This window comes from Artemia franciscana, chromosome 18 (assembly GCF_032884065.1).
Source record: "Artemia franciscana chromosome 18, ASM3288406v1, whole genome shotgun sequence".
Taxonomy (NCBI): Eukaryota; Metazoa; Arthropoda; class Branchiopoda; order Anostraca; family Artemiidae; genus Artemia; species Artemia franciscana.
Window position 1 is genome coordinate 16502505 of NC_088880.1, and position 15075 is coordinate 16517579.

Here is a 15075-nt window from a genome sequence, read left to right on the forward strand (position 1 = left end):
CTGCTTTAAATATGAAAACAAATGACCATTGACCTGTAACAAATGGAGTCAATTTAAAAAAATATAAGGGGAAGGGAAAGTTTTTAATATCTAGAAGGGAGAAAATTTGTTGTATTCGCAAATATACCAACAAAGGGCATTTCTCAATAGAAATATCACCATTAAAAGTATTTTCGTAAACTTTGGAAGGGGAGACACAAATATCTAAGAGGCATAACCTCTCCCCGCTCAGCCTAACCATTGATGCCGCTACGTGTCACACAAAATATCTAAAGTTACATTTTTGTAGTTGGGTCTTCAAAAACTCCGGCAGATGTCTTTTGGGCACCCAGAATTTTATTTAGTTATCTTAGAATTTCCATTAGCCGTCATTTTCTAACCTCTATAAAGTATGTACGTACCAAAAATCCAAATTTCGTGAAAAATTGAATCTTACTTTCATCCAATCATTTCTACTCTAAAAAAAGCGCTAGAAGCCACAATTTTTAATATAATGAGTCCTCTACTAAGTTCTTAAAAGCTACCCTTATAAACAAAATGGTTGAAAGAAAAAACACAAAGGGCCTACATTACTCTTTACTAGGTGTTCCTATCCTGGGCCCTTGATAATATTTTAATGGAAAAAAACTGATGATCAGTTTGAAAATTCTAGAAACACCCCTTCCCTCCCCAGTTTCAATGAACCTATTTTTAAGTATCTAATACATTCGACTCTCGATAACTCAAATCTCGAAATCCTCCATGCCTCGAATTATTTTCAGTCTCTGGAAAAACTTGTCACAGTCGTAAAAGAACCATACACAACTTGAAATGATTTTACAGTTAAATTTTACCTCTGTAAATCAAAGCTACCCGATACTCACCTCTAAAATTTGAAATTCAGCAGATAAGCCGTCACCTAATTTTCTATTTTACGTCCACTAGTCAAATTTTACGTCTGTATCTCAAAGTTTTTTCAACGGACCTCTGTTAGTCGGAACCCCGGTATGTATGCTGCAACGTGTAAACTTTGATATGCATTATTTTTGTTTAATATATTTTCGCATTAGATTTATATCAGATTTTTGTATCTGTTTTGATTCTGATAATGTTCAGGTGTCTATTTCCTAGTAAACTAAATTTATTATTGAAATTTGAAAGTCAAGTCTTGACATATGAAAACTAAGTCTTGATATGTCAAGTCTAAAATACACTAAAATACACTCTTAACTTTACAGTGGCTGTTGGAAGTAAATTTAGCGATTTTGTACCTCTGTAGCTCAAATTTTCATTTGGCTTACCTCTATAGCTCGTTAGTCCTGTGGTGGCGCAATGGATTTGACCTTGGCTTGGTACCCAGAGATCGAATCACGCTGCAGGAATGCACTGCAGGGCCGACGCAGGGACCATGGTAGTCAAGAAGCGTCGTTAATTCTAAAATAAATAAATAAATAAATATAGCTCGTTACCCTTATAAGCAGAATTTTATGAAGAATGACCTCTATAACTCGCAGTATAGATAAGTCGAACTATACGTAACTTGAAAAAAAAAATTCGTGGTTCTGTGAATTTTGAGTTAGCGAGAGTCAACTGTGGTAGCTAAATGTAATCAGTTACCAGTTAGTTGTGGTCAGTTAGTCAGTTTGGATGAGAGCTTCAGAACACAGCCGATACTGAGAAACTGCTACGGCTCTATTTATGGCATTAGTACGCTAAATATAGTCATTATTAGGTCAACGATCCCAGGTATCAAATTACTTTTTTTCTATTTTTTTGCTATGTGTTCCAGAAGGTAATTTACGAAAGCGAGTCGAATGAACATTTCTCCAAATATTCTTTGATTGTTTTCTATGGAATATGAATGGGCTAATAATATTGATTAGATAGCCTACAAAGCCTATTTAGTGCTCTGGCTTAAGCGACAATTAATTTGTCGCATTTCAGCCATTATTTATTTCCAAGGAAAATAAATGTCGTGAATTATAATGAATTAGGCACACAACTTGGAGAGTTTTGAATGTACACAGTCATTTGCTTGATGGAAAAATATGGTTAAGTTTGCTTTAACCAAAAAAATGAGCATGACATGCCAAACCAGTTTTAATTAAAAGACATTTTTTGTTGACACGACGAAGAAATATTACGGGAAACTTGGCAATGAAATGATTTTCATTGGTTTTGAAATTTAGCTAGTATAGTTGATTCTTTGGTTATAGGAACACAAAGCTAAAGTTTGAGAGAAGGTGGTAGGCATTAGAGTATGTCTGTTTTTTTTCTATTATTTCAACGACTGGTTCTGTCCCCCTAAGTATTCGAATTAGGAAGTGAGGCCCAGATGACTTGTGCATATCTTCCAGATGTAACACTATATAAACTTCATTCCGCAGCTGTTAAGCTGTGAGTCTCGAAGCCAAACCGCAAAAATATGAGAGCTCCATTCTAAAAGGAAAAAAAAATGGACATCTAAGTGCTACAGCTGCAAAGTTTTCCTTGTTTCCTTGTTGCTCAAGCTAGGAGGCGATAAGTTTCCTTTAAAAGGGCTTTCGTCCATGGCAAATCGAATGATTGGATTTTTGTTTCAATTTAACACCATTTACGATAAGGTCAAGGCTCTTTTCCAAAATTGTCATCAATTTGTGTTCGAGATAACATCTTACTATTAAAACTAATCGAGATAATAGAATCACACCAGAATCCACTATAAATGGCAGTTTTTACGTGCTAGCCAGTTTTTAAACGTGTTTTTCTTTCAATTTCGGTTAGTTTGAGCCCTTTCTTGGTCTTTATTAGGTAGAAGGTACCGCAGCAATTATGATTTTGAATGCAATTTGATGGGTTTTTGCAGCGATTATGAAAAAAAAAGTTTTTTTTTCAGAAGCTTGTCAAAAACAAGTAAGGAGTGACATTAAATCTTAAAATGAATCTTACTTCACTATGCTTCTTTACTTTAAGGTCTTAAAGTGAAAGGTAGGGTTTGTGCGGTCGTTCTTAAATAACTGAGACTAAAGTCAAACATTAGTGTACACAGCAGGTAAAGCAGGAGGAAGCAGCTACTAAACCATAAAAAGCCTTATAAAAGTTTGAAAATACTTCTTACTCTATACTAACAGCCGTGGTCTTTGAGCAGTAGTTTTTAAAAGAACTGAGGTAAAAGTCTTATCTTAGCGTATTAACTTTTCCGACTCCTATTTACTTTTCTAAAGCAAAGTTTCGAGGGAAAAAGCTCATTTGGTATATTTTCTTTTTCTGGTTTAAAAAAAAAATTTGTTAGGTCACGACTTTGGGAAATGCAGATTAGAGCCTTAATTTGAAAAACATTTTTCATATGAATGAAAATCACATTCATATAGCCTACATTTAAAGAGCAACTTTCTTCATTTTTTCCCGGAGGAGATCCTACCGTTTTTGATATCCTTGAAGCAATGGAAACTATACCAAATGACGAGAGAATCCAAACAGCTAAAACACAGGCCATGGAAGCCAAAAATGATAAAATGGAACAAACACGGAGCCCAACAAAATCTGCGGCTAGAAGATATGCGACAATGAGTATCACAACGGGTCACAAATGAAAGCGCAAACAATAATGATGTAGATCAAATCTGCAGTTAGAAGACAAGTGATAGCGAGGATCCCAAACATCACAAACACAATAGATGCACAACGAGCAAAAGGCATGGAAAAGTGCCTAAGATAATAATGTACAAAAACGAAGTGCAACGAATTATGCTAGAAACCAAAACGAGCATCACAACAAATAACAAATGAAATTATGCGGAATAAAATCCGCAGGTTAAAGAAAAGTGACAGCAAGGATCATATCGAATTGTGGCCAAACATCGCACACAATAAAATATAAAGTTAGGAGACAAGCAAGGGCGAGAACCAAAACAAATCGCAAACGGAAATAATACACAAACGAAATTTACGCTTGGACGACGTATGACACAACGAAATCAGCGGTTAGAAGACAAGTGACAGCAAGAATCACAACAAATCTTAATTGAAAACGATGTACAACAAAATCTACGGTTAGAAGACATGCGATAACAAGCATCGTCAATCAAACAGGAATTATTTGGAGAGCAATCAAAATTACAGTGGAATGAAGGAACGTGTCATTTTAATGATCCATAAAAAGTAAGTAAAACTGATGCTGAGATTACTAATCACCTTTCCGGGGAATAAAACCCTTTCATATACGAAGTAATTTCTATTCATTTTAAGTTTTGATGCCGCTCCTTACTTTCCGTTAAAAAAAGAACTTTTTTTTTATTTAATTTCCGAACGTTTTTGAATCAATGCATGTTTTGATTTTGGCTCTCTGCTCTCTGCAGATTAAAACGAAATTTGCATATTTATTTTTTGGATAAATGGGTTTCTCATAGTTTTGATCGAATGATTTTGAGAAAAAAGGAGCGGGGGGGGAGGCCTAGTTGCCCTCCGATTTTTTGGTTACTTGAAAAGAGAACTAGAACTTTTCACTTTTTACGAATGTTTTTATTGGTAAAAGATATACGTAACTTACAAATTAGCTTACGTAACGAACTTCTGTATCCTCAAGTTTTTATTACGTTTATGAGGGGGTTCACCCCCTCGTTAGTACCTCACTCTTTACACTAAAGCTTAAATTTCGTTCCAATTTCTTGAGAATGACCCCTGAATTACAAAAGCCGTAGTATAAATAGTTTAAATTACCGAAATAACTTTAGCGTAAAGAGCGGGGTATTAGGAAGAGGTAAGCTCATCATATGCGTAAAAATTTCTGTTCGTTTTAAGTTTTAATGCTTCTCCTTACTTTCAGTTGAAATTTTTTTTCATATTTATTTAATCATTTTTTTTTATAAATAATACTAGAAAATCCTGCGCTCCCTTCATATAAATGTCCTTCTTCCATGACAAATTCCTCCAAGGAAAGTTCCCCAAACATTTCCCCCTATTCTCAACCCCCCCAACCTAAAAATCCCCCTGAAAACGTCTTTACACTTCCAAATAAACATTACTATATGTAAGCACTGGTCAATGTTCGTAACTTGTAGCCACCCCACAGGGACTGTGGGGGAGTAATTCGTCCCGCGGCTTACTTATTTTCGACTACGCTGAATAAAATGGCTATCTCAGAATTTTTATCCAGTGATTTTGCGAAAATAATTAGCTTGGGAGGGGGCCTAGGTGCCCTCCAATTTTTAGGTCACTTAAAAAGGGCACTAGAACATTCCATTTCCGTTAGAATGAGCCCTCCCGCAAGATTCTAGGACCACTGGGTCGATACGATCACCCCTGGGAAAAAAATAAAATAAAAAAATAAACACGTATCCGTGATCTGCCTTCTGGCAAAAAATACAAAATTCCACATTTTTGTAGATAGGAGATTGAAACTCTTACAATAGGGTTCCCTGATACGTTAAATCTGATGGTGTGATTTTTGTTAAGATTCTATGACTTTTAGGGGTTGTTTTCCCCTATTTTCTAAAATAGGGCAAATTTTCTCAGGCTCGTAACTTTTGATGGGTAAGACTAAACTTGATGAAACTTATAGTTGAAGTACAAAATGTAATAAAGATGTTGTTCTGTAAATATTTTGATCCTTATTGATTTTTCTGTTATTTTCTGTAAGTTTTTCCTAAAATTAACTCCAAACGTTATTTCTGCTTGCAAGAGATGAGGTTTGTTTGGAACCTTCTACAAAAACGAAAAAATTATCGTCATGGACGGTAGCATTTTTCTTTATTAAATTTTACAAGATAACATTTCTAATAAAGTTTATTTTAATTTATTGGCGAATTTTGTAAGTAATTTAAGTGATGAATGGACCAAGAAAGCGTAAAATTTTAAGTTGTATTTTCGGGGTAAAGTCTAAAACTGTGTATTTACTACAGACTATTGCAAAACTGTGGGATTTTTTATACGAAAATATAGACTATACTTTATACAAAAAAAAACGTTTTCTATTTTCATTTTGTTATGTAAGATTTTTTCATCTCTGAAATGAGATAAACCTCAGAAACGTTTTGAAATCTTAGTTTTTAGATACCACAATATTTATTATGGCCGTGTTTAATATAACTTATTATTGAGGCATACACTATTTTAAAATATAATGCATACAGAAGGTAATAAAACATCATGGAGAACAAGAGCAAATATTTTATTTGAGATAGATGCAGCTATTCCACAATTTGTTTTTACATATCGCCCATTCACAGTCAGCTTTGTCATATTTGATCCAGGCATGTACACAAGAATTTTTTCATCAGGGGCTGCAATTTTAAGAGGGGGAAGAAATTATAAAAGACGTAGGGAAAGTATAAGAAAGTTTGGTTAAAATCCAATCATGTTTGTATTTCAAGCAGTAGTAAGTAGTGGTAGTAGTAAGTAAGACGGCACTAGATCCTTAAGGTCCAAACCGGCGGTGCTGATATCCGTTTCATGGCCCTTCAGCCAGGAAGTGCATTGGGGGGTTGGGGGCAAACCATACTGTGCTTTCGCACACCCTTCCTGATTACCTTCCCCAGATTTCTCCAGGTACCCATTTAGAGCTGGGTCGACTCTGGATGAGCTTACAGAGTCACGCCACTGACCCTCGTCCCAAGCTAAATAACTGTCACAACTGGGATTGAACCCGTGCCCCTTGGACACAGGATTCCCACGCCAGTGCGTCAACCACTCAGCTGGAACGGTGTTTCAAGGAAGAGCACCAGCCCAAATTCCTTCCCAAAAGTTTGGTTAGATCCAACAGTGCATAAATTAGTTAATTTTCTTCTGTCTCTGAAATCTTTTCCACTTTTTTTTAGGCCCCTAATAACTCTCTCAGGCAATCAAAATTTATGTTCAAAAACTGGAAATAGCTCCATCAATCTTCCCGAGGAGTTAACTCAGAAAAAGTATATCTTTGCGGTCTTTATAACATCCATGATTTGCACAAAGCTTCGGATATGAATCATAAGATTTATTATCTGCAGGGAAGAAAGTGACTGAGCCTAGTGTCAAGAAAATCCCATTACAAAGTACATGAAGCATGACTTGTCTGTTAGAAAATTATTATAAGACCTAGGGGATTAGGAGAGGGGTAGCAGGCACATGTTAGTGAATTATAAGGCAAGGGAAAGTCAATCAAAGCTGGAACTAGGAAATTACGCAATAAATGAAACAATTACTGGCAGGACTTCCATAATGCAAAGCCAGTCCTTTTACAAATGTTTAACTGCTTAACAGAGTTAATTTAAAAAAAACTTTTTCCACAAAACAAGTTTTTATAAGAAAAGCAGAGCTTAATTTAGCCAAAAATGAGCAGAAATAAAGTCAAATAGTTTTCCAAGCGTAAAACTACCAAAAACCACTATCAATAAATAAATGAAACTTAAAACGATCAGAAATTAACATGATCCACCCCCATGTTTTCCCAAGACCAGAGCATAATTTGAGCTTTATTTTAAAAAAAGATAACCGTGGATTTTTGTAGTAGTATTGGCAGCATGCAAACATTGTCATTTTGATCATATCCTTTATCATTTCCTGAATTTTCCAAATTAATACACTCAATTATTCTTATATTACGCACTTTTGACAATCCTTATACACATAAAGTGTTTCGATTCAGTTCGGCACCCCCTCAGGATTCTCTGAAAGGCTTCCCTGAATGCCTTTCGTCTTCCTGGAGAATAAAGTTCAAACACGCATACCTTTCTCAACAGCATATGCTATGTGTAGACAATTAACGAATTGTCTAGCTTACAATCCTTGGCCTGAGGACTCTGGGGAGGTTGACATTCTCAAATACATGATTACTGGACCTTTCAACAAGGCTGAAATAAATAGATCTTTTAAAATCTCGATAGGATGTTTTTTGGGGAGTTATAGGCATGGGGGGGGTTGATTGCCCTCTATTTATTTTTGACTCTTAAAAAGGACACTAAAACTTCCGACTTCCAATCAAATGACCTCCATCCGATCCAAAGCTTATGCGATCAACCGCTCCGTTAAAACCTTATATGCCCGGGGATCTCTTACAACCCTTTCCCACCGGCTCTGAGGTATTGTGTCAACCCTAAAGACTTTGTCATATGACTTTTGGACTATTGATAACAAAATGGTTATGTCACAATTTCAACTGAATGTGTTTCAGGTGAAGAGGATGTTAGGGGGGGACTAGCTGCTCTCCTTCATGTTTCGCTCCTAAAAGGGAAATACAACTATGTATTTCCAATCAAATGAGCCCCTTCTAAAGTTCAAAAGACTACTCCTTTCATAAAAACCACATATACCCTGAGACATAGCTTACAACCCTTACCCCCAGACTTGGGGTGATTCTGTCAACCTCAAAGGCCTTATTATTTGATCTTTGGACTATTTTTGAACAAATGGCTACCTCAAAACTTCTACTGGGTGCATTTACGGAAAATACGACGTGGAGGGGGGTAATCGCTCTCCGATCACTTTGACTCATAAAAAGGGCACTAGAATATCTGATTTTCGATCAAATGAGCCCTTTCGATCATCTTTCCATGAAAAACCTTATGCACCCTCGGTGTATAGCTTAGAACCCTTGTGTTGAGGGCTGGGGGCTGTCATCTTCAAATGTAGAATTTCCAAACCTTACAACTACGCTGAACAAAATGGCTATCTCAAAATTTTGATCATATGTGTTTTGAGGATTGATGGTTGTGAGCTGGCTGGTTACCCTCCAATCACTTGTGACTAATAAAAAGGGGACTAACCTTTTCAATTTCCAAGCGAATGAGCCTTTTTCGAAGTTTCTACGACAACAAATGACCATCTTAAAATTTTAGATGCATTTCGGTAAAATAAAAGGTGTGGGGGGGTCATCCACCCTCCGATCACTTTGAAAGGTAAGTAGGGCACTATAAATTCCGATTACCTCCAATGATCCTCCTCCAAAATCCCTTCGACCACCCTTTCTATAAGAATCTTATATGCCCCCAGGGCGTAACTTACAACCCTTGTCTTGGGGTCTTTGAAGGGTTTATCATCCTCAAAAACATAATTTCCAGATCTTTTAACTCCGTTGAACTAAATGGCTATCTCAAAATTTTGATTGGATGTTTTGGAGGAAATAATGGGCGTGGGAGGGGGTTAGTTGCCCTCCAATCCCTTTCGACTATTAAAAATGGCACTAGCCCTTTCAGTTTCAAATCGAATGAGCTTTTTTGAAATTTCTACGATATTTCCTTCGATAAAAAGTGCCCTGGTCTAAGAAAAAAAAAATAATAATACATTATGTCCACATCACGCTTTACCTAGACTGCGCTACTGCCGTTCCTGTGATAATGGGACTGCTCTTTTTTTCTAAGACGAATATTCAGTGTAGAAAAATGGGCGTGATTGTTTTAAAAATTGCAGCATTTAACTCAGCCTGTCTGAGGATCCTATAACAATTTCAGTCATCCATTTACGAGTTGGATGAATTTTATATTTTTCCCTAGAAGTATTGTCATAAATGGATGTGCATCTTTATTGCTCATTTTTTTTTTCGTGGTGATCGCCTGGAAGCAGTCTCGTTGATAATGGAAAAGGGCAGAAATTTTAAAAGGGCAGAAATTAACCAGAAATTTTAGATTCTGTTCCCTTTTCCCATATGCAAAAAAAGGGATTGAGCCTCAACAGAACGATATTTTCAACCATTTTTTTCACAAAAGAAGTATATATATATATATATATATATATATATATATATATATATATATATATATATATATATTAACATTTCTGCGTCCAGGGTAAGTGCCCCCTCTGTCCTTCTCTTAAAAGCGCTTTTGCTAAGAGGGAAAGTCCCCACTCCCTTTATATAAATAATGTTTTTATATTTTAATTTGTCCTTTAATCATGTATGCTTTTTATTTCTTTATTCATTTTCTGTAAGCAGAACTGCTTGCCAAGGGTATTTTGTTTTAAGTCGTAATTGAAACTGACGACACAAAGAATTGCGGTCTCATGTCTGCTCTAGGACAAATTCTATTGTAATGACGAAACAACCTTATTAGTTGCAGTTATGATTTACATTTTACAGGAAGAGCCTTATAAAACAGCTATTATGATTTCTCAAAATGACTTTTGAAATAAATTGACCATACCTTCATAGTTCCGTTCCTTTAATCGTTTCCTTTTACAATTTCTACCACTAAAAGTAATACGATGAATTTGTCATGGTAATGAATCTTGAATTGGAGCCATATTATATTCTTCATTTTTGCAATTCAGGTGCTTGTGTAATTTACAGGGGTGAACACAGGTTGAGGCCCATAAGTCTATCAAAGACTAACAAATGATTCATGGCATAATCTTCACTATAATTAAGTCACTGGAGGGTTAGAGGAAGAGGAACTGATTTTAATAATTGAATTCAAGCCTTGATTTTAAGCCAGCCTGCGTTAAATTATACCATCGCATCCTTGAACTTTCAAGGATTCAAAAGAACAGCCTTTCAATCTTACTTTTTTTTTTTTTTTTTTTTTTTTTTTTTTTTTTTTTTTTTTTTTTGGTTAACGATATGCTGGTAACAGAATATATCCTATAAGATGTATTTTTTTTTCGTGCTTGGAGAAAGCTCAAAGGAACATCCTTTGGTTAATGAATCGCTTCTCTGGTCTTCAAATGGGAGGTAGTGAAGAATTTAGTGAGTATATTGATTAGCCTTTCCTTATTAATTAAAAGATATTTTCCAAAAATAGCTGTTAAAACAAAAGTCAACATAAATTTAAAACTAGAAAGGGGCAGAAACAAGTCCATGCAATAAGAACAGCCTTTCAATCTTACCTTTTTTTTTTTGGTTAACGATACGCTGGTAACAGAATATATCCTATAAGATGTATTTTTTTTTCGTGCTTGGAGAAAGCTCAAAGGAACATCCTTTGGCTAATGAATCGCTTCTCTGGTCTTCAAAGGGGAGGTAGTGAAGAATTTAGTGAGTATATTGATTAGCATTTCCTTATTAATTAAAAGATATTTTCCAAAAATAACTGTTAAAAGAAAAGTCAACATAAATTTAAAACTAGAAAGGAGCAGAAACAAGTCCATACAATAAGTCAAACTTTAACCGCAGAGACATCTATAGATAAAAGAGCGACCACCTTCGCCGGCTATTTTTCTGGCGATGGTGAATTAGGGCTTATTTCACAACTTTCTTCTTTTTGAGTCAATTTAAAAACAAGTATTTAAACAGCTAAATTTTTAGTGGGCTTGCTTGAGGATACTCTAAAGGATTTTAACACCCTACTCAAAAAAAGTATTATTTCACTAGATTATTTCTATGGCTTACCTAACATAAGATGCTGTAAAAACGTTTGCAGTAGAAATTATATAATAGCCTTTTGTTTTTAACAACCCTTGGTCAGACGTTGCAACTGAAAACATATCAGCAAGGAACTTTTTGAAGAATTTATTAATTTTGATTTCAATTGATGAGCCTCTTTTAAATAGTATCTCACTTTGGTTTGTCAAAATCATTGCAGCGTCCTAATGTTCTAAATCTCGTACTATCTACTCATTAAATAAGGCAGAGCTATGTCGAAAGTACGCTTAATATCTCCATTAAGCAGTCATTATCGAAATTACCTCATAAAAGGAATGTTTGCTAAGACATACAGTCTTCTATTTCCCTAGCTTGTGAGAATAGAGGGCTGTTAGTAAAATCTATAAAGAGGACTTTCAGCCTTTAAAGTGATAGAACTGGAAATCATTTAAATGATGTTATTATCATGTCAGTCCTTGATCAGTCGTTTTAATAAAGGTTTGCCATAGACACGAAAAGAAAAATTTCAGGCTATTATTTTCAATTTATTTAGGCATTAAGGTGTTTAAATTATTATCGTTATCTTTACTATATTTAAACTGAGGAGGTTCGCCTTATCGTTTCATGGAAGCTTTTACTTGATGCTATTATTTTCGATTTATTTAGGCATTGAGGTGCTTAAATTATTATCGTTATTTTTACTGTATTTAAATTGAGGAGGTTCGTCTTATCGTTTCAAGGAAGCTTTTACTTGATGCTATTATTTTTGATTTATTTAGGCATTAAGGTGTTTAAATTATTATCGTTATTTTTACTGTATTTAAATTGAAGAGGTTCGTCTTATCATTTCACGGAAGCTTTTACTTGATGCTATTATTTTCGATTTATTTAGGCATTAAGGTGTTTAAATTATTATCGTTATTTTTACTGTATTTAAATTGAAGAGGTTCGTCTTATCATTTCACGGAAGCTTTTACTTGATGCTATTATTTTCGATTTATTTATGCATTGAGGTGTTTAAATTATTACCGTTATTTTTACTGTATTTAAATTGAAGAGGTTCGTCTTATCGTTTCATGGAAGCTTTTACTTGATGCTATTATTTTCGATTTATTTAGGCACTAAGGTGTTTAAATTATTATCGTTATTATTACTGTATTTAAATTGAGGCGGTTCGTCTTATCGTTTCACGGAAGCTTTTACTTGATGCTCTTTAAAAAATTAAAGACTAATTTAGAAGACTCTCTATAGTCTTTCACTGTCCATGAAGTCAGTAAATTTTAGCATGATTTTGATTCTCTCGAAATCTCAATTGAGAACAGTTTTTAGTAAAGCGCCAATTTTTCGGAATTCCATAGGGAAATGTCTGACTAGTTGAGACGGGGACAGGCTGATACAAAGATTCTTCCTAACCTTCGTAAATGCACAGCCTCAAGTTGGCGGTTGAAAACAAGTCAGGGTACAGTGGAACAGCTTTATTAGTAGTTTCAGAGTTATGCAACATGTGGTTACTGTGTGACGAATAAAGTGTGATTTTATAATTTAAAAGTCAAATTTTTTGTCGTATCTTAATGTTAAATGTTGTGCTATTTTTCAAAGGAACCCCTCAATTACCACTACATTTTATTTAATAGTTCTTACGAGTAAATTCAGGTTTAATTAACTAAGGAAATTTGAAGTTATTTTTAACAACACATGATGACTTGGGGCAAGTTGATACGACAAGTTGAGGTTAGATGGATAGAGTGTATTAATGTGCCCCAACATAATTTTTACTGTGATTCTATGACCACTTAAGGATTTTGCTGCTTTTAGTCCTGTTTCATCTCGTCGGTATTTTGTTTTCAGTATAACGCAGGTTGTTCAGAATTCTACAAATATAGGGAACAGGCACGTACGCAGGATTTTTTTTCGGGGGGGGGGGCCAAAACCTTCGAAACAGCAGATATGAAGTAGCACTTTTTTTATTTAGTAATGCGAAAAGCACGTATATCGGAAAATACAGACTAACTTTAATCTGTAGTATTGTAGCGAATGGGGGGGGGGGGAGAAGACTGAAGCCTCAAAAGTACGTCTTAGGCTCGGGTTATGTTCATAGCGATTTAGAACCAGTGACTTTCTATTATCTATATTTTCTATTATGATTCTATTATATCCCACTGAAAGGGAAATTTTAGGGTTAACAGTGTAATATGTATGCTGTGGGGGGTGGGTAGTTCTTTTATTGCAAAAACGTAGATTTCAATTAAAAATTACAGTTTCCAAAATTGATCCATTAAAAGCTGTACTTTATCCTGAAAGGGGGGGGGGGATAAAGCCCTAATATCAAGGATAATTCTATTTTGCTGTGGAAAGCAAACTCTCTTTACAAAAAAAAAAAAAAAAAAAAAAAAAAAAATAACAGCACAATTGCTAATTACTTCAAAGAGGGTAAAAAGTTAGACGGAAAATGGGTTAGTAATTGGGCAGTGACTTCACCGGATAATGGAATGCTGTAAAATCCCCCAAAAAAGGCTTCACACATGCATCTATATTCTTAATAAATGTTCTGCTTTTGCCAGAAATCCCAAGAAACCATGGGGAAATTTAACATTTCACAAAGTTTCAGGGGGGGCGTTCCCAAAGGCCCCCCCCTGCGTACGTGCCAGATAGGGAAATATCTCAAGACAGTTTATTTGAAACAATTTCTAAAAATATCTTACCCAAACTGCGAAGCAGTAATTTTTGTTCATTTAAGTTTCAACTGCGCCTAAGCACCTGCGCGACCATTCCCCACAATGGCAGGAGAATTACTCAAGTCGGTTTTAAGTTTAGGCAAAATAGTAGTTTTAAATGAACAATGTTGTTATGGCCGATGAACAAAAGCATTCTCTTCGGCCTCCTGAACAAAAGTTATCCCACTCTTCTTTAACTGTTCACAATTTGTCCGGCCAAATTTGTTTGCGGAAGAAGCGACTGGTAGGCTATTGTTATTCCGTAGATGTAAAACCCCCTGGATGACCCTTCTTTTAAGCTCATCCAAATCCGAAATAAGTTTTTATAGCCCGAAGTGTTTCTCCTGCTCCGAGACACTTGGAGTTTTGCTTGCTGAAACATTCTACAGATTTTACCCTTAGTTAGTGTCAAGTACTCAATGAAGTAACAAGTATTGGATATTAATGTATTTTGGGATTAGTCGTGAATTTTGGATGTTAAATCAATAAATAAACGTAAGTTATTTAGATTGTTACTAATCTGAAATAAAGCTTCTAGACTATTCAAAATTATCCGAGTAAGAACGACAGTCAATCCATCTGAGATCAAACTGATGAATGGTAGACTAGTTTAGGCCTATTGTATCGAAGAAGAATAAGCTCTCGGAAAGGGTTTAGGTTAGGAAAATGAAATTTTCAGGGATGGGTTTACAGGCTAAATTATGTCCCGGGAAGATATTTTTAAGTACCTACGTCCACTCCTTCTCCCTCTAGAGGGCCCTGACCTTTGACGACCTTCAAAAATATGTTTGTTATAAAAGTGAAACCTTGCAAAATAGATCTTCTGCTTAATTGAAGTACAACAAAAAGTTTTTTCAGCTTCAGAACTTTGCTCAATCCCAATTTATAAGGTTTTAAAGATATGATAATACATTTCCTAAATTTTGAAAAAAAACATTGATATGGCTCAGAATTCTAGTCAAATAACGGGAATTGCATTTTCAGAACTAAAGGCAGAGGAAAAGCAACTGGTAAATGAAAATTAAGGTAAAATGTTGTTTTGTCAAAATTTCAATAGGTATAGACCTGTCATGTAGGCAAATTTCAGGGTTCTCTAGAGGGAGAAGGAGTGAAGGTGGGTACTTTAAAATACAT

At 35.1% G+C, this 15075-nt stretch overlaps 1 protein-coding gene across 3 annotated transcripts in view; it reads left to right on the forward strand.

Annotated features, from left to right (window-relative positions):
* Positions 1-3350: 3350 nt before the first annotated feature.
* The window catches only part of LOC136038679 (leucine-rich repeat-containing protein 24-like), a 66354-nt gene continuing 54629 nt past the window's right edge, over positions 3351-15075 (forward strand). The window contains exon 1 of one of the 3 annotated variants that reach the window (XM_065721959.1): positions 3351-4119. The gene's annotated coding sequence lies outside the window, so the exon portion shown is untranslated. Of the gene's footprint in view, positions 4120-13552; positions 14437-15075 lie in introns of those variants that run through there. The other 2 variants (XM_065721961.1, XM_065721958.1) reach the window with 2 other exon arrangements.